We start from the raw sequence: 16,484 nt of genomic DNA, 5'->3' as shown, positions 1-16,484 counted from the left end.
CCCGCGCCACCCCCGCTCCGGCCCCGCACCGGCCCCGCCGAGCCCCGTACCCGCCTCGCCGAGCTCCGCATTGGCCCCACCGAGCCCCGCGCCAGCCCCGCCGAGCCCGGCCCTGCGGGACGCGGCCCCGCCGCCGAGGGGCACCCGGAAGGCGGCAAAGCCTCGGCGCCCCGGCGTGTTCCAGGCGGGTTTCCAGCTCCCACCGGCCGCTGCGGGTCCTGTGACACACGGGAACTTCCAGGGGCAGGAGGCAGAGGCTGCAGGTGCGGCGGTGTCTCGGGTAGGGGTGAGGGTTTTACGTGTTCCCAGCAGGAAGCCGAAACCCCACCAACAAACTTTTCCCTAGCAGATTAATTTGTGGCAGAGGTTTTCACGGTCTAATAGCTATGATATCATTATTACATTTTACTCCAGCAGCGTTTTTTGCTGATAGATTTGTTTTGTTTCAGTAGCATGTATTTCAGTAGAAATATGGGTTCCTTGTAGCCCAGTGGAGGGTAAATATGACTGAACACTATTGCTTAATTAGAGTTTTGCTACAAGTAATGAATGGATGTCAAGGCCAATAGTTTTTACTCTCTCAGCCTGTTTGAAAATTTTAAGTAGCAGCTGCTGTTGCCCGTTAGCTCTTCTCTGCAATCATCAGCAGAAGTGGCTTTCCCCACCCCATCCTGCGATGTATGTGTGTCCATGCAGACCCTGCAGCCTCTGAATGGCAGGTGGAACTTAGGTCTCAACTGGAACTTGGTATTTGCATTCCAGCTGGAACAGCTGACAAAGGTGCTGAGTTTCATGTGGACCAAAAGTATTATTGATCCAGTCTATGCAATCTGGCTAATGTCAGTGGAATAGCTCAGCTCAGGGACCAGTGAATACCTGCAAGATGAGACACACCTGGGTCTGACATCATTCCAATGCCATTGAAATTTCATTTAATTTGGTTTCTTCCTTAAACTTCTCCTTGAGGAGGCCATTGCCTGCACCAATGCCCAGTCTGGGTTCTCTAGCTTGTCTTGTGTACAAGGTCTTCATTGGCAGTGACCCAGACAATACCACTCATAAATAATCTCATGTCTCTTTAAAGTTGTGCTGGGCCCCAGACAATGATTTGAAATTGTTTCCCATAGAAAAAGACATGACGTGCATAAAACATCGTGTCATGATTAGTAGAGGAATCTATGTTGTTACCTAATTAAAAAGGAGCAGACTGATTATTTGCTACAGGAAAATGAAACCAGCACATGCAATTAATTTCCAGGAAATAAATTACACATTGGGATGCTTTAAAACATTCATCAGTGCAGCCTTCCGTTCCTCAGAAAAGCCGGGCAGATTTGCCAGTGTAACTGTCTACAACATATTAAAGCTTCTCAGAATTTCATACGTGTCTAATGGGGTCATTAGAGAAATAATAATGGAAAGAGCATTTTAGAGACTTCCTGTGTGTGAGACAGGCTGGCTAGAGGTTGAGTCTCTGTGTCCATGCTCCAGGATGGCTTTCCACCACCACCCCCCATGCTTTTTATTGCTCCCATCTTCTTGTCTTGATGTCACCAACATTTTCAGAATGGTTCCATCAATAACAGAACTGGAGAAAAATACATTGTTGTCATCCTTCTCTTGTGTAAAGCATCTTTCATCCTTCCCTCCTGCCCAGGCCTGGTTTTACAGAAAGGATATTCTCAGGCTAGAGGAGATCTTTGTGTTATACTCTGGGTTTTAATGTATGGGCTGTGTGCCCAGAGAGTTGAATGGCTGATAAATGTGACAAAATAAATAAAACAAATAATAAATCGGAAGTGCTCCATATGCTTCCCAGAGGTGAGTGGGTATTATTTCTGTTTTGGTAAATGGGACAGCTGCCAATGTTTTCACACTTGGATGCTGCATTCAGGCCCTTTGGTATGGATCAAGGTGTCTCACTTAAAATGCTTGCACTAGAAAGAGCTGGCCCAAGACACTTTGGTGAGATCCCAGTGAGAGTCAGGATGTGTTAGGAGGCCAGTTTAGCCTTCCTAATTTTGCTTCACAGGAAGCAATGTGCAGCAAATGATGGGCAGCACCTTCTTTTGCAGAAGGACCTGTTTCTGGGAGTTTTGATCCATTGTCTCTTGAGCCCACCAACAGGCAAGAGGTAAACATTGGGAGGACAACCATGGGAGGCATCACCTCTGGCAGACACTACCTCTGCCCTCCTCAGGTACCCAAAGAGGAAGGAAAAACACATGACTCAATCAGCTGAGAGTGGGTAACTGGTTCCTCTTGGTTGCTTACATCCAAGCTACTGACTAGGAAATTAGACTGGGATATGTCCAGGCATCTTGGCAGGACTGTTTGTTATAGAAGGATTCAGGTGTCAGGCTGCAGGTTGGTCTCACAGCAGACACTGGTTATCTAAGGCACAGTGTGGGCCCATTTGCCCTTAGCTACTCCCTCAACAAGGACAAAAAAAGTCTTGCTATTCATGTGCCTCCTCTTCACCTCTCTGTACAAGTCATGGCTCAGCAGAGAGGGGGTGGAGGAAGCAAGAAAAAAAGTGGCTAGAGCTGCATGAATACTTGGTCTGCCTGTGTGGCAGCTTGATATGAAATCATATAAGCAAATTTTTATTTTTATTTTTTTATGTTGTTAGTTCAGGTTTTTTTTTTTTTAAATGGTAGAGATAGGGAGAGGACAAATGCAAGCAGGAAAACATTATGTGGACTGCAGCTGAACAGATTGAACTCAGCACACTGGTCATTGTGCACAAGCATGTGAGAGACAGACAATATAAATGCTGATGTGGACAGAGAGGATCAGGGAGCCAGAAAGCTGCCAGAGAAACATTCCTTTGTGTTTTCCATCTCTCAGGAAACAGTTACCTAAACCCATTTTCATGCCCACCTACTCGGTCAATAGCTGCACTGCGCCTCCTGCTCTACTTACAGCTCCTTAATGGTGCAGAGTAGCTTTGATTGCCGTGGCATGGGCCCCATCCCTCTGGCAAACCATTACTTAAATCCAATACATTGAAGGTTCCTGCTGCTCTCTCAATGATGGGGAGCTGCTCATCAGCTGAGTACCCTCTGATTGCTTGTCACAGCCAGACTTCCTTGTTCTTTTTCCCGGACAGAGATATTAAATAAATCTCAAGTGATGTAATTACCATAACTCAGTTGAGGAAGCCTGTGGGCAGATGCAGGCAGGGGCCAGAGGGAGCTCTGTCACTTTTTTTTTTTTTTTTTTTTTTAATCTTTCTTTCTTTCTGGGCAGTTGCAAATGTGCTGATGCAAAGGATGTTGCTGCTGGAAAGCTGGGTTGAGCAGATGGGGGTTATGCATCTTCTGAACATTCAGAAATAATCTATATATTGATTGGGATAATCTCAGAGGAGAACACAAATAATTTCTGGAGTTTTGTGCCTTGGTATATCTGCTGTCTTGGACTGGAGCAAAAGTCATCGCACTCTGCACACAGGGAGTTTCTGTGCTATTGCTTTCTCCCTAGGCAGGGACTGAACTTCCACTTGCTCTCTTCCTGCAAAAATCATGGTCTGTCTCTGAATTGATACAGAACAAAATTTTCTATTTCCATGGCAGCTTGCTCTCTACAAAGGGGAGAGAAAAGAATTGTTTTTTCTTTGAAAAATCAGGCATGTCCAGCAAGAGGACCCCAAGCAAAGCAAAGTACAACTGCACATCTTTTTGCCTGGGTTCAGGAAGAAATCCATGTCTTTGTTTTAGAGCTTTCTCTACAAGCAGGCTTGAGGCCAGTCAATGTGCTGGAGAATGTGGGTGAGAAGATACTACTGCTGATGAGGACAGCCCCCACTTTTTCTTTCTTTAGGCTCTGGATTTAAAATTCAAACTTGCAGTGCCACAGCACTTCTCTTCAGGACTAGACAACTTCAAACATGGAGCTTTCCTGGTAACAAGTCCTACACTACCTCCTACAAAAGGAATTCCTTGTCCCCTTGGATGACTAGTCAGAACTCTGACTGGAACAGAGCAGCTGCAATAGACGGTAAGTTTCAGGATATCTTCAGAAGACATTCAGCCAAATGCTGAGTGGATTTAACTATCCAGGAATGTAGTAATTGTCATGAAATCCCAAGCCTAAAAGGACCTGAAAATTAGACATTAAAAAAAAGAAAGTACATAATCAAAAGTGCCTTGGATATTTCCACTACTCTCCTAAGTCAAGTCAAATTTGTTTCAAGTGTCTAATTGCTTTCTCAGATGTATGTTATTTTACTGACACACAACAGACCTAGAACTGGCTTACACTTCTGTGATGGATTTAGAGAAAAATGAATGTTGTTAAACAAGCTCATTAGGGGCTGATCCTGAGAGATATCCCATGCTCTCCAAATCCAGGTGAACAGAAAGGATCTAGCATGTCATCCAGCATTTGCTTAGTTACCAGGGTTCATCAGCAGACACAGAAACAATGAGGATGTTCCCCCTAGGACCATCATCTGGCACAACACTGCCATCCTCAAGAAGAAAGCAACAGTTTTGTATGGGAAGATTGATAGTCTGTCCTCAGGAGGATCTGTACCTGGCATAAAGGGGTAGTGCACGGAGTCACCACACCAGGATGTCCAGGAGATTAATCCTATGAATCCTGTGAATCCTGTGCTGAACTAAGATCCTTCTTGAGCTACAATTCTCCTTCAGTATAATGAATACTTGGATATTTGAGACTGTTTCCCCAAATTCTTACCAATATATATCTTAGGATTTAACATCTTAGGCTGCCCAGATAGCTTCCCCATCTACAGCACCTTGTTTCTGGATCAGCAGGCAGATATACACATGCTGCATAAATACAGTGCAGGTAGTGAAGCTGCTTACAAGCCAGATAATCTCCTTAGCTTCATCAGCAGTAGGTGGGTTTCCATGTTGGCAGAGATGAGAAGACCTTTTTAGCTGTCTCTTAAATGATCTTTGTTGCATAAAATGGGTCTTGAGAAGAGCAAGGACACTGGAGATGAGAGAAAGGCACACTGAAGTACATTGCAGGAGGACATCCTAGTGTCTCCTTGTGCATACCCACCATATGCACCAGCTCCACATCATTTTCACAGAAGAAGGCAGTAGGCTTCCACAACTGCCTGGAAATGTCAGGCACAAAACACAGGGCTCACCCACAGCCTGTTAAAATACTGCATTGTCTCCTCTCTTGCCCTGACTGTGCTCCAACGCACATCAGAAACACAGAAAAGATCACAACTGTCATTAAAAAGTGCACAAAGGTTCCACTGGCAGGTGTCACTCTCCTTGGTGACCTCTCCCCACAACTTTGCACAAAGGACAAGTGCAGTGTCTGTCAATGAATGAACTGAAGGCTCCAACAGGAAGAGAGGAGTGTGGATTTAAAGGCAGGGTTGTTGGAGGTGGCATAGTGCAGACGATGAAAGCAGAGGGAAATAGAAGAGTGGTAAGTGGGAAAAATTAGTGGATTTACATCCATGGAAAGAGGAATTGATTTTTGACCATTGCATTTCTAAGGAGCGTCCCCCAATAGTACCTCAGAATGGAAACTTTGTTCTGAAAAGGACATCTTGGGCTTGCATGTGGCCCAGACACAGTATTTGAAAGGGAGCTTAAACATCACATTGACACTCTCCCAGGGCCTTAGGAGCACATGAAGTGAGAGACTGTTACATCCAAGTGATGGCCCAGATCTACTGCTTCCTAATGCACTTTATGTTAATTAAAGTGAGATTTCAAAACCATACACATTTTCTTACCAAGATAATTAACTGATTTAGAAGCTTATGTAGTTAAAGAGTTTTGTAATTACATTTTATTGTGGGGGAGCATTTTAGGGATGGATGCTGCCATAAGCTGAATTTCTACATAAAGGGGGTGAGTGCCTGGGTTTCCCTGTGGGATGAACCCTCAGTGCTGATAAGCTGGAAATCTCCTCCAGTCTTTGGGGTCATGCAGCTCCTCATGACTTGGTCCCAGCAGACAGAAATATTCAGTCTTGCAGACCCTAAAAGGAAGCCCTCAAAAGTTAACAGTTTCTGAGCCAGTGTCTGCAAGCAGGCAACAACTCCATGCTCCTAAAGGGGCTTTTCCTTCCTAACAGGCCTGAGCTCTCTATGGTGGTGTTTTTTAACCCTCAGGTCACAATGCAGATGACTGTGGTGATGGACTGACTCTAATACCAGTCCTTTCCATCTTAAGACTAGTGGGGTCTCTCTGGATCTTCCTCCCAGACAATGTGCTCTTATTCAAGAGGGGGAAAACAAGCTGTCAACCCCAGGAAACACATCTCTCCCTGCGTCATCACCAAACTCACAACTCTGTGAGTTTGTAAGGACATAAATTAATTCTTGGCCCTGAAAGCACTTAAGCTAGATGGGAGGAGCTACAATCCCTTTGATTTATATTGGGACACTGAGGCACAGGCAAGAGAATTCCCCCTTTGAATCAGCAGCAAAGCACCGTGTAGGAAACTATTTTACCTCATAGCATGGCTCTCTTTGAGAGCAATTTGCACATCCTTGTGTGGTGTGCAAGTAAGAACACATGCAATATATCTCTATTTTTCTTCCCTCTTTTTATGACTGAATAATCGCACAATCTTTCTTGCATGGAAGTTTGACTGCTGCTGTTTATTGCCCCCTGGAAACGGGATGACAACAGCCCACGGCTCCTCCTCAGCAACTCGCAAAGGTCTCCTAAGCAGAGAATTATGCCCATTGGAGGCAATAAACAGCGGGAACAGTAGAGTGACTAAGCACCAAAGATCCTGCATTTGTGTAGAAACTAGCAATGAAAAGGAGGCAAGGATGCCCTGGAGAATGGTGCCTTAGGAAAAATGTTTCCAGCATTTTCTAAAAATGAAGGTTTTCGTGTATGAAACACAGGCCAAATTTGAACCTCATTCCACTGCTGAAGCTGTCTGTGATCCTGGGTATGACTTTCATGCTAAGCATCAAGACTTAATAAAAAACTGGTAAATCACAGGACAATTGGCCCAGGGTACACTGAGATGTATTCTCCTGCTCTCCCTGAAGTTGTTTGGGTATGTGGAGTACTGGTAGAGCCTCCTGGGTATCAGGAGAACGTGCAGACAGAGATGGAGTCTTTTCTATCTAAAGTCATCATGTGTTGGGACTCTGCTGCTGAGCCTACCCCTGACTGGCTCTGCCATTTGGGGAACCCTCATTTAGGCAGAAAAGGATCAAAACCTCAAGGGATCTCAGCACAGGATACTGCCCACATGGTCTCTTTTCTCTGAAACAGAGCTGCACCTGAAGTAGCACTGGCACCATGTGATCCCATAAAATCACTGTCCCAATGAAATCCTGATGTACAAGGGGAAAAAAATTAATCTCCTTTTGTTCTCTTCCCTGACCACCTCCTTCCTACATTTTTCTTCTTGATTCATTTTTATGTTCAGTGATATAAATTTTCCAGGTCAGTGCTAAGTCCCTTGCTTGTGTGATCTTTACATACCAGCAGACATATGCAGAGAGATGAGAGGAGACCAAGTGCAAATCAATCCATCCTGCTGACACTTTTATTTATCTATTTTCTTTCCCCATCTGCCACTGCTCAACTGCCTCTGTGTCTGTGTGAAAAAGGGATGGGGAAAGGGGTTGGGACACTGGTAGAGCCACTGAAGAGCTCTCTACTTGCAACTGCAGCTGTCCCTTTTTCTTCCTATCCACTGCTCCCTATATTAATTCTGCTTCCTACTACCCTGCTATCCATTGCTATCCATATGGGTGTCAATAAAAATAAGACAGGGCATTTTAGTGCTGATACAAGATGCCAAGTTAACAGTCAGGAAGCCAAGCCCAGACTCGACACCAGTGGCAAAGCTGCGTTGCTGCTGAAGGCATCGAGGGCTCCCAAGAGAAAAGCACCAGTGTCTGCAGCCCAAGCTGAGCTCCATAGCTGAAATCAAAGACAGATGTACATTACTTGTGGACCAGGCAGAGAGGAGGACTCTTAACATACACTGACTATTATATTTCATGGTTGTGACATCCAGTAGCCACAAAAAGAGACAGGAGTTTGTACTTTCAGGTTTGCATTTAACCATACCTCCTCACGAAAATGTGCAAGCCAAAGTTAATCATGGGACACAGTGGAGTTCTTTGCTCACTAGGCTTGGGCCAAGACCTCGATTTTTTCATGTAGTCTCTATCACCTGCAATAATTTCTACTCTACTCTGATCCAAGATGGCTATGAATCATCAACTAGGGCAGGGTCCAACGGCTGTTAAGTTTCTCACATATTAAATCATTCACACAATCTCCATCTAGAATATTTAACTTTTTAGGCAATCCTGTTTTCTCTTCTAGGAGCTAAGCCTCAAGAACTCATGAACCACCAGGTATCTGCAGAGTGACATGCATTCAAAATGCAATTCTTTTATAGCAGTGGTGTTATCACACAGTGAACTTGTTCCTGGAATGAGCATTGCTTAGGAGTTGTCAATACTTTAATCTGATTTATACAAGCTGTGTTCTCCCTCTCTCTCCCTCTTCCCTCAAATAAACGCTAATAAGTTTTCAACCTGGACAAATCCCAGGAAGTGGGATCAGTACCTGGCAATATATCAGCTTTCTTGCTGAAATCAGGAATGAAACAGGGACAACTGAAAATGCTTTTCCAAGTTGTTTTTAATTCAGCTTGCAAATAGATGGTGCCTGTCTAAAGTATGACTGTCCTATAGGAATACACTTCAATTCTTATACTACTGTGTGCCCATTAAGTAATTAATGAAAGTGTGGAAAATCTATTAAAAAAAGGTGGTGGCATCCACAGGGAACATTAATACTGCAAGGTGTCATGCCCATGGATAAAACCTGACAGCATCTGCAAATTCAGAAGGAACTACCTGTTCTGCTGTTAAGAGACCAAGTTTAGGTGCTGATCAGAAGATTTTGAAGACTTAGTTTTTAACTTCTCTGTAGACTGGAAGGGGTTAGTCTTTGTCCTCCAGGACTCAGTTGTCATTTTACAACCTTACAAAGCATTAGACATTGCAGGACATGAATGTCACTGCTTTTAGCCTCAAATTCTGTCAGCATGATATTGTGCCATGATGCAATCTCAGTCAGCATCTTGATTTGATTTGTGCATTGCTTCACAATTCGCTCCAGGAGGGCTCAGGGTCCAATTCTGCAAACAGCTCTGCAAATGAGAAGTCATACCCACCACTGCTTAGAGACCTTGACATCCAGCAGCGCTCTCAGAGCATGGAGCAGCGCCCCATCCTCACAAAATTACATGGAAATGGTGGCCACTTCCAAACTTCACTTGACCTCAGAGGCAATGCTTGATTTCTCCATGTTATAGTGAATCCAGATGGGCAACAGGGAAAGAATCAAGGGACTTGCTGAAAACCCAGCTGCTGCTTCTGAGCTTGGATTTTCCAGGTCAATACATTTCAATTTTTTTCCACCAAAAGAGAGAAGAGAAAACCTCACTCTTCCATGCTCAGTCTTAAATCAAGCTCCTGCAAGATAATCTTAAAAAGAATTTCTTGCCTGTTAAAAGAGGAGACTCAGTCCCAGCCCACACTTCTGCACTGACTGCCTTTGATTCAAAAAACTCAGTGTTTGTACTGTCTCTGTATGTGTGCACCCTCGCATGACAAAGAGATCCAATCAGATAACTCTTGCACTTTCCTCCTTTCTGTGGTGCAATATGAATAGCTGCTATATGGAGCAACTTCTGAATATGAAAGATGGAATAGACCATCATAAATAACTGTCGTTAAAACACATGATCAGCAAGGGAAATGTATTGCCTCAATATATAATCTAGGATCAAAATGTGCATTTTATAGTAGACAGCTATGTGATAACCACATGATCTGTCACCTAAAACTTGGGTCTGATCCCTGGTACAGACAAAAGGAAGGATTCAGTGGACAGCCACACTGAATAGGAGAAGTAGTTTCCTTTATTCTTGTATAATTAAGCTAATTCTCCTCATCTGTAATTGTTGTCATTCTTATGCTTTGTAATCCTTTTGACTGGACATAAATATTCCAAACAGCAGTAGTTTCTTGGGTCCCAGAAGCTGAGCTTAGACAAACTTTTGTGATTCTCAAACCAGGTCATGAGCAAACTTTCAGTGGATCCTTAATAAACCTTTCTCAGTGTTAGGTAAGAATTGGTATGTAACACAAAACATCAAATGAGAGCTTGTAGTTGAATTTTGACATGACAAATACTAAATTTGTTACTTATCATACAATGTCTAACATTTATATTTATTTATAGCCCCACTGAGAAAAGTACAACTCTGCTCTACTCACTTGTGAGGAACCCTGCATACCTGTGCCACCACAGGAATAAAGAAGTATTAATTGCACTACCAGTCCATCAAGCTATTCATGCCACTCCTTCTCTCTCACCACCCTGTATTAAGCCTTTTAAAGCCAAAAGTGGTGTAAATCTTTCTAGATGCCAGAGGACCATTTTGCTAAAACACTATCCATCTTAACAGCCTGTCAGATTTCTGAATGGGAATGACTTCTTTGGTGGGAAGAGGCCTATAACTTATACTGCTTCTCATTTCCTGAAGCACTGGAATTTTGCTGCTCCCTAATGTTATTTTATTAAGATGCGATTTGTCATCATGTTGCTGAAAACAAGATAAAATGCTGGCTAATTAAATTCCTTATTTAACTTGATGAGCATCTGCTTTCTGTAGTCACAATCTTTCACACAGAACCTTTATGGCTGTTTCTCAGGATCTGGCTATTAGGATTTTTGCTATGATCAGAAAGGGGAAATGCCCTCCCTAAACATGTGTGTTCCCATTGCCTATGACCCTGGCTGTTTGTAATAAGAGATGCATGGGCAGATTGCAGCAGTACCTTGCAAGCACACTGCCCTGACACTTCAAGAGCACTCCCTGTTGTGGAATAATTGCTATCCCATGGAGCCCAGTGGAAATCACTGAGACAAGCTGGTAGCAAAATACTGCAGCTGACAGCAAGTGTTTTCTAGATCAGGCTGCTACACAAAATATAATAAACAAATCACCTTGTGACCTCCACCTTCTTTAGCAGATGAGACTCCCAACACAAAGGAAAATCTTCTCTGTTGAAGAAGCAGGCTTAACAAGCTTAAGCACACCCTTCAAGTTGAGCATGTGCGGAAGCGGGCTGTTTGTCAAGGCCAGATTCTGGCTCACTTTCCAAGAACTGCACTCACAGTTTCTAAGATGAGAGCAACCTTCCTGCATCATTGGTTGAGTGAAGACTGGGGTAGAAGCAAGTCCTCTGCTGAGTCGACATTCCTAATTCAAGCAATAATCTTACCTTGCTCCCATCTAAGCCACAGCAGAGGATGGCAAACAATTGTATCAGAACCCACTGTAAACTCACGGCTTTTAGGAAAGTCTTGAGGATGCCACAGGTCGGGGTCCCTCTCTTGGAAGACCCCTTGGCATCAGACCTTGCATCCCACAGAACTCCAGAGGTGCTCTGCCGACTCCTTTTGGTTGGGATTATGCTTTGAGATCCTTCAAGGAAAGGTGCTGCTCCTGTGAAAGAGCAAAGAACCATTAATATGACATTGGTGTAATATCACACCAGTGACCTCTGATTCTATTGCTTAAAGGACATCTCCATATCTCTGGGTCTCTTATGCACCAGGAGAAGAAAGGGCAGAAAACTGTAGCTAGCTTTAACAAACAGGATCTCAATACCTGGCTTCATATAAACACAAGGCCATAGGATTAACTGTTTGTTCTGAGCTTGAAAACCAGGCCAATAATTTAAACTCCAGAATAGAACTAAGAATGCAACTTTAGTTTGTTTAACCTCATTTCCTAAAGAAATAAAGCTTATGCAGTTAAATTGTCTCTGTGTGCACACAAGCTTTCTTTCTAACTTTGGACCTTTCTGCCAGTTGAACTGTGTTTCACAAAGATAAAGTTCTGTTGAGCATCTGAAAAAAGAATCCCAACCACTGGTGTGCTCTGCTCCAGTCTTAAGCATAAGATACTGGAGAGTCTACACTGCCAGTGCCCTCACCCAGCTGGATCACAGCTCATATTGTGCTAAATGCTGGTGACACAGAAGCTTTGGAAACTGTTTGAATTTCAGGGTAGGATATGGGGTTTTTGTCTTTTAATTTTTTGTTCTGGGTGCCAGTGAGGTGCCCCCACACCTGGGCTGCCTCACACAAAAGATCAGGAGTAGACTCAACTTTGCAGCAGCTCTGTGAGGCAGCAGCCTGGCAGCGAAGCGGGGGCCATGTGCTGTGCAGACCATTGCTCTGGACTGCAGCTATGGAGGGGAACCCAGCCAAGAAGGACAGAAGGCAGAAAAGAGACCCTGCAATCTGTTGGAGGGGTTGTACTATAAACAAGAGCAGGAAGGCTTCAGCATGCTAGGGAAGAACAAGCTGTGTAGATAAAAGAGGCTGCTTCAAAAGAATGGAGGGGGACTAATTTTTCTTGCACTGGGCAGCCAAAAAGAGGGAAAAAGAAGTGGTCTTCACTGAGCTGGCAGTCAGAGGAGGGGAGCAACCTTCTCATGCTAGAAAAACTCACAGAAAAGTCTCTGCAGGTTCTTCTTCTCTGCCCTTTCATCAGAGTTTCAAGGACAGCAGGATTCAGCAAACTCCAAATTTTGTCTTTGGTGCTACAAAGATGCTCACGGAAAGGGCCTGAGATGTCAAATGGGCCAAGAGGCCATGGTCCTTGATGTGCCTCAATGGCAGAGGGAAAGTTGAGGGCATTTACAGCTGTCAAAGAAAACAAATCCAGGGAATTATAGGGGATACAGGGTCAGCACCTCCCCAAACACAAGCACACTCTGGCCCTCCAAGCCCAGGGCTCGAGTTCCCCATTAGGCAGTTTTGACTTCCTTAAGGATCCCAAACCAGAGCAGAAGAAGTACAATCCCACAGCCTACAGAGCACAGGTCTTTTAAAGAGTATTCAGGTCAGACCCTAGCAGCCCAAAATAAAGATTTCTCCATCTGGAACCAGTTCTGACAGTCCAGAGGCCTTCCTCTGACTCTCCTGCACCACAACCTTCTCTGAAAAGCTGACCTGTATGTCCCCAGTCACACCACTTGACTGGTCTTAGCTGGGTACAAACTGATAACATGGGATTAATTTATTTTAGAAGGTGAAACTACAAGTTCTCCACAGCTAGTCAAAGACTGGTACAACTGGACATTGGTTATGGCGTCCCTGAGCTCAGTGTGGGCTACCAAAACCCTCCCAGAAGCTGGGGCATCTCAGGATCCTTAGCCTGGGCTGATTTCCAGTTCTCTGCTGGATAGCTTTGCTCCACACAGCAGCCCTGCATGCAATTCAGCCCCAGCAGAGAGTGCGGGCTGGCCACACATCCAGGAGGAAGGAAGTGAGCTCTGTTCATGTGGAGAGCCACCAAGGTGTGCTGGCAAAGTGGTGAAATGGGGCAAATATTTTCAATATGACAGTAGTAGGACCTCCAAAGAGCAGCCCAAGACCCCTCAAAGGATAATCCATGAGATTCCAGAATGGCTCTGGAGTTTTGGGAGACTCATATTAGATATGCTGCCCATATAAGATATACAATACAGGCAGTTCTGGCTTATTTGATGCCAGCAGTCAGCCAGCCAAGGCCCTTGAGAGGAGGTCTAGAGCATGATCCAAATGAGACAAAGCTTCTGCTAAGAACAACACTGAGAACCCCATTTCCTTAATTTTTTTCACTGATGGGAGCATTTCTTTGGAAGGATGTGAACATTTCCTCTGCAGCACAGCTGGGGTGCACCATCCCTCCCAGGATTTTCACTCTGCATCTCTGCCCCTGACCCAGGATGTGGAGGGTGAGTCCAAGCCACTGCTGGAAGCATGTTCTGGCTGAAAGGACACCTGGAGTGCACCAGCAAACTGCTTGCAAGTGGCCTCTCATTTTGTAGGTCTGTTCTCTGCATGGCCGGGCTGTTCCTGGTGTCTCGCTGAACTTGTGCCACATGGAGCAAATGCTGCAACGTCTGTCTGTGTCTGCCTGACCGTGCCACTCAAGGGCTCTCTGCAAACAGTGCTCTGGTCTCAGTATTTGCATGAGCTGGGACAGTCCTTGGATGGGGCTTTTCTCACTCCTCCCAAGTTGTTGGTTTTTTTCCCCACAGGATCTCTCAAAGCATAAGGAGCCATCTCCAGGGACCTGGAACTGGATGGCTGCTGGCAGGGAGAAGGTGGCTGGAAACAGTTGCAGGGTTATGCTCTGCACCTTCCCTCTCCCTCTCATCGATATGTGACACTGGGATCTGGTTTAGCTCTGGGCAGTGAAAAGTGTGACAAGAAAGAGAGAAAAAAGGTTTCTCATCCACTCCTTTCCCTCTCTGCTGTGCAGCCACCTGGAGTCTGCTGGCGTGCAGGGGAAGAAAAGGCAAAGGCAGAAGATCTGGACAGAGACCATGGGGCTATGCATCCCTTCCTAGCAAACATGCTCTGCAGCAAGAGGACCTGAAACATGTGAAAAAGTTTGGTTTTTTTGCTTAAGAGAGGCAAAACCCTGGACCCAGAGATCTCCTTAGCCTGTAGTTTTCTTGAATAGTGGTGTGTTTGGAAGTGCCTGTGTGCATGTGGCGTGCTCATGTCTGCGTGTGATTCCCAGGTGAGGATCAGCACTCTCAGGGCTGTGATGTGTGTTGAGTTGCACCTCACTCTTCCTGCCTGCCTTGTTTTTCTCTGGCTGACAAGCTCCTGACTAATGGCAGTCACTGCTGCTTAATCAGGAAGCAATTTAATGATAACCTTTTCTAATTAACTAGCAGAGAGAAGAATGAATAAACTGTGAAACAGCCAGCTGGCTGCAGTGTCCCGAGCCAAAGGGCCTGTCAGGTGAGAGAAAATGGTGTCTGGGGACAAGGACGGCAGCTCTGGGCCTGCCACTGGGCAGGTAGTAAAATTCTGAGGTGGGAGGGGGTTATGGTGTTCCACAGGGCCCTTTCTCTGCTTTCTCCCCTGCTCTGGTCACCCACATGGGGAATGTGACTGCTCAGGAAAGGCATCTCCATGTGTATGATCAAGGCCCACGTATAATTAAAACCCGGAGAGGACCTTTTATTTGAATTTTTATTTTAACTGATGTAAATATGAATAATCACCTTATTTTGAAGATGTTCACAAAATCATAAACCAGCCCAAGTTGGAAAGCACATTGAAAGACCATCTGATCTAACCCTTTGTGGGAAAGGGAGCCAAGATGAGGTTATCTATCACCCTGTCCAATTGGATCTTGAAAACCTTCCATGATGGACCCCACTATGTCCCTGGGGAGCTTGTTTCAATGATTGATTGTTCTCAATGCAAAAAAATTCTTTCTCATTTCAAGATGAAACCTCTTCCAGTGTAATTTCTTGAACAGTGTAGGACCCAGTGCTGCTCCCTGAGGGACTGCACTTGTGACAGGCTGCCAGTGCCAGCCTGCATAAAACCCATTGATTGCTGCCTTCTGCTGTGGCCTGGGAGCCAATTCCCTCCCCATGTCACAGATCCGCCCCCTTCAGCTATCTGGTCAACTCATCCAGGAGGAGGCCATGGTCAAATATTGTGCTGAAGTCCAGGTTAACTTCTTCCACTACTCTTCCCATATGGACAGAAAATGTCATTTGGCTGTAGAAGGTGATCAGGTTAATCTGCCATGATTTCCCTCTAATAAATCTGTGCTGGCTTTCCCAATCACCTACTTCATTTGCTTGGTGATAGTTTCTTGGAAGACTGTACTACTTTCCAAGGGCCTGGAGTTATACTAATGGGCCCATAGTTTCCTGTGTCCTCTTTTGTGTTCTGCTTATAGAAAGCCCTGACATCTGTCCTCTTCCAGCCTCCAAGCACATCCCCTCATCTGTCTGGTCACTAGTACTGTCCCCAGGGATCAGTGTTGGGCCCAGTCCTGTTTATTGGCAATCTGGATGAGAGGATTGAGTTTACCATTAGCAAATTTATGGACGACACCAGGTTGGGTTGGACTGTCACTCTGCAGAGAAAGCTAGGCAGGTTGGATGAATGGGCTGAGATTAAGGTATGACATTTAATATGACCGAGTGCCAGGCCCTGCAGTTCACCCACAACCACCCCAGGCAGTGCTACAGGATGGGGGTAGAGTGGCTGGAAAGATGCCCAGTGGAAAAGGACCTGGGGATGCTGTCAGACACCAGCTGAACATGAACCAGCACTGTCCAAGTGGCCAAGCAGGCCAATGGCACCTGGCCTGTATCAGGAATAGTGTGGCAAGCAGGACCAGGGCAGTGATTGTCCCCCTGTGCTCAGCAGGGGGGGACAATGGAGGAAATGTTCACATCCTTCCAAAGAAATGCTCAGGTGAGGCCACATCCTGAGTGCTGTGACCATTTCTGAGCCCCTCAGCTCAGGAAGGAATTGAGGTGCTGGAGCCCGGTGTCCCGGCTTCCTCCACAGAACGCAGCAATCCCACCGCCCCCGAGATGGCGCCGCGACCGGAAGACTTCATTTCCCAGCGCCCCGCGCGCCCCGCTCGCCGCTCTTCTC

The sequence above is a fragment of the Zonotrichia albicollis genome, chromosome 10 (assembly GCF_047830755.1).
Source record: "Zonotrichia albicollis isolate bZonAlb1 chromosome 10, bZonAlb1.hap1, whole genome shotgun sequence".
Lineage (NCBI taxonomy): Eukaryota > Metazoa > Chordata > Aves > Passeriformes > Passerellidae > Zonotrichia > Zonotrichia albicollis.
Note: the sequence above shows the minus strand (reverse complement) of the source record.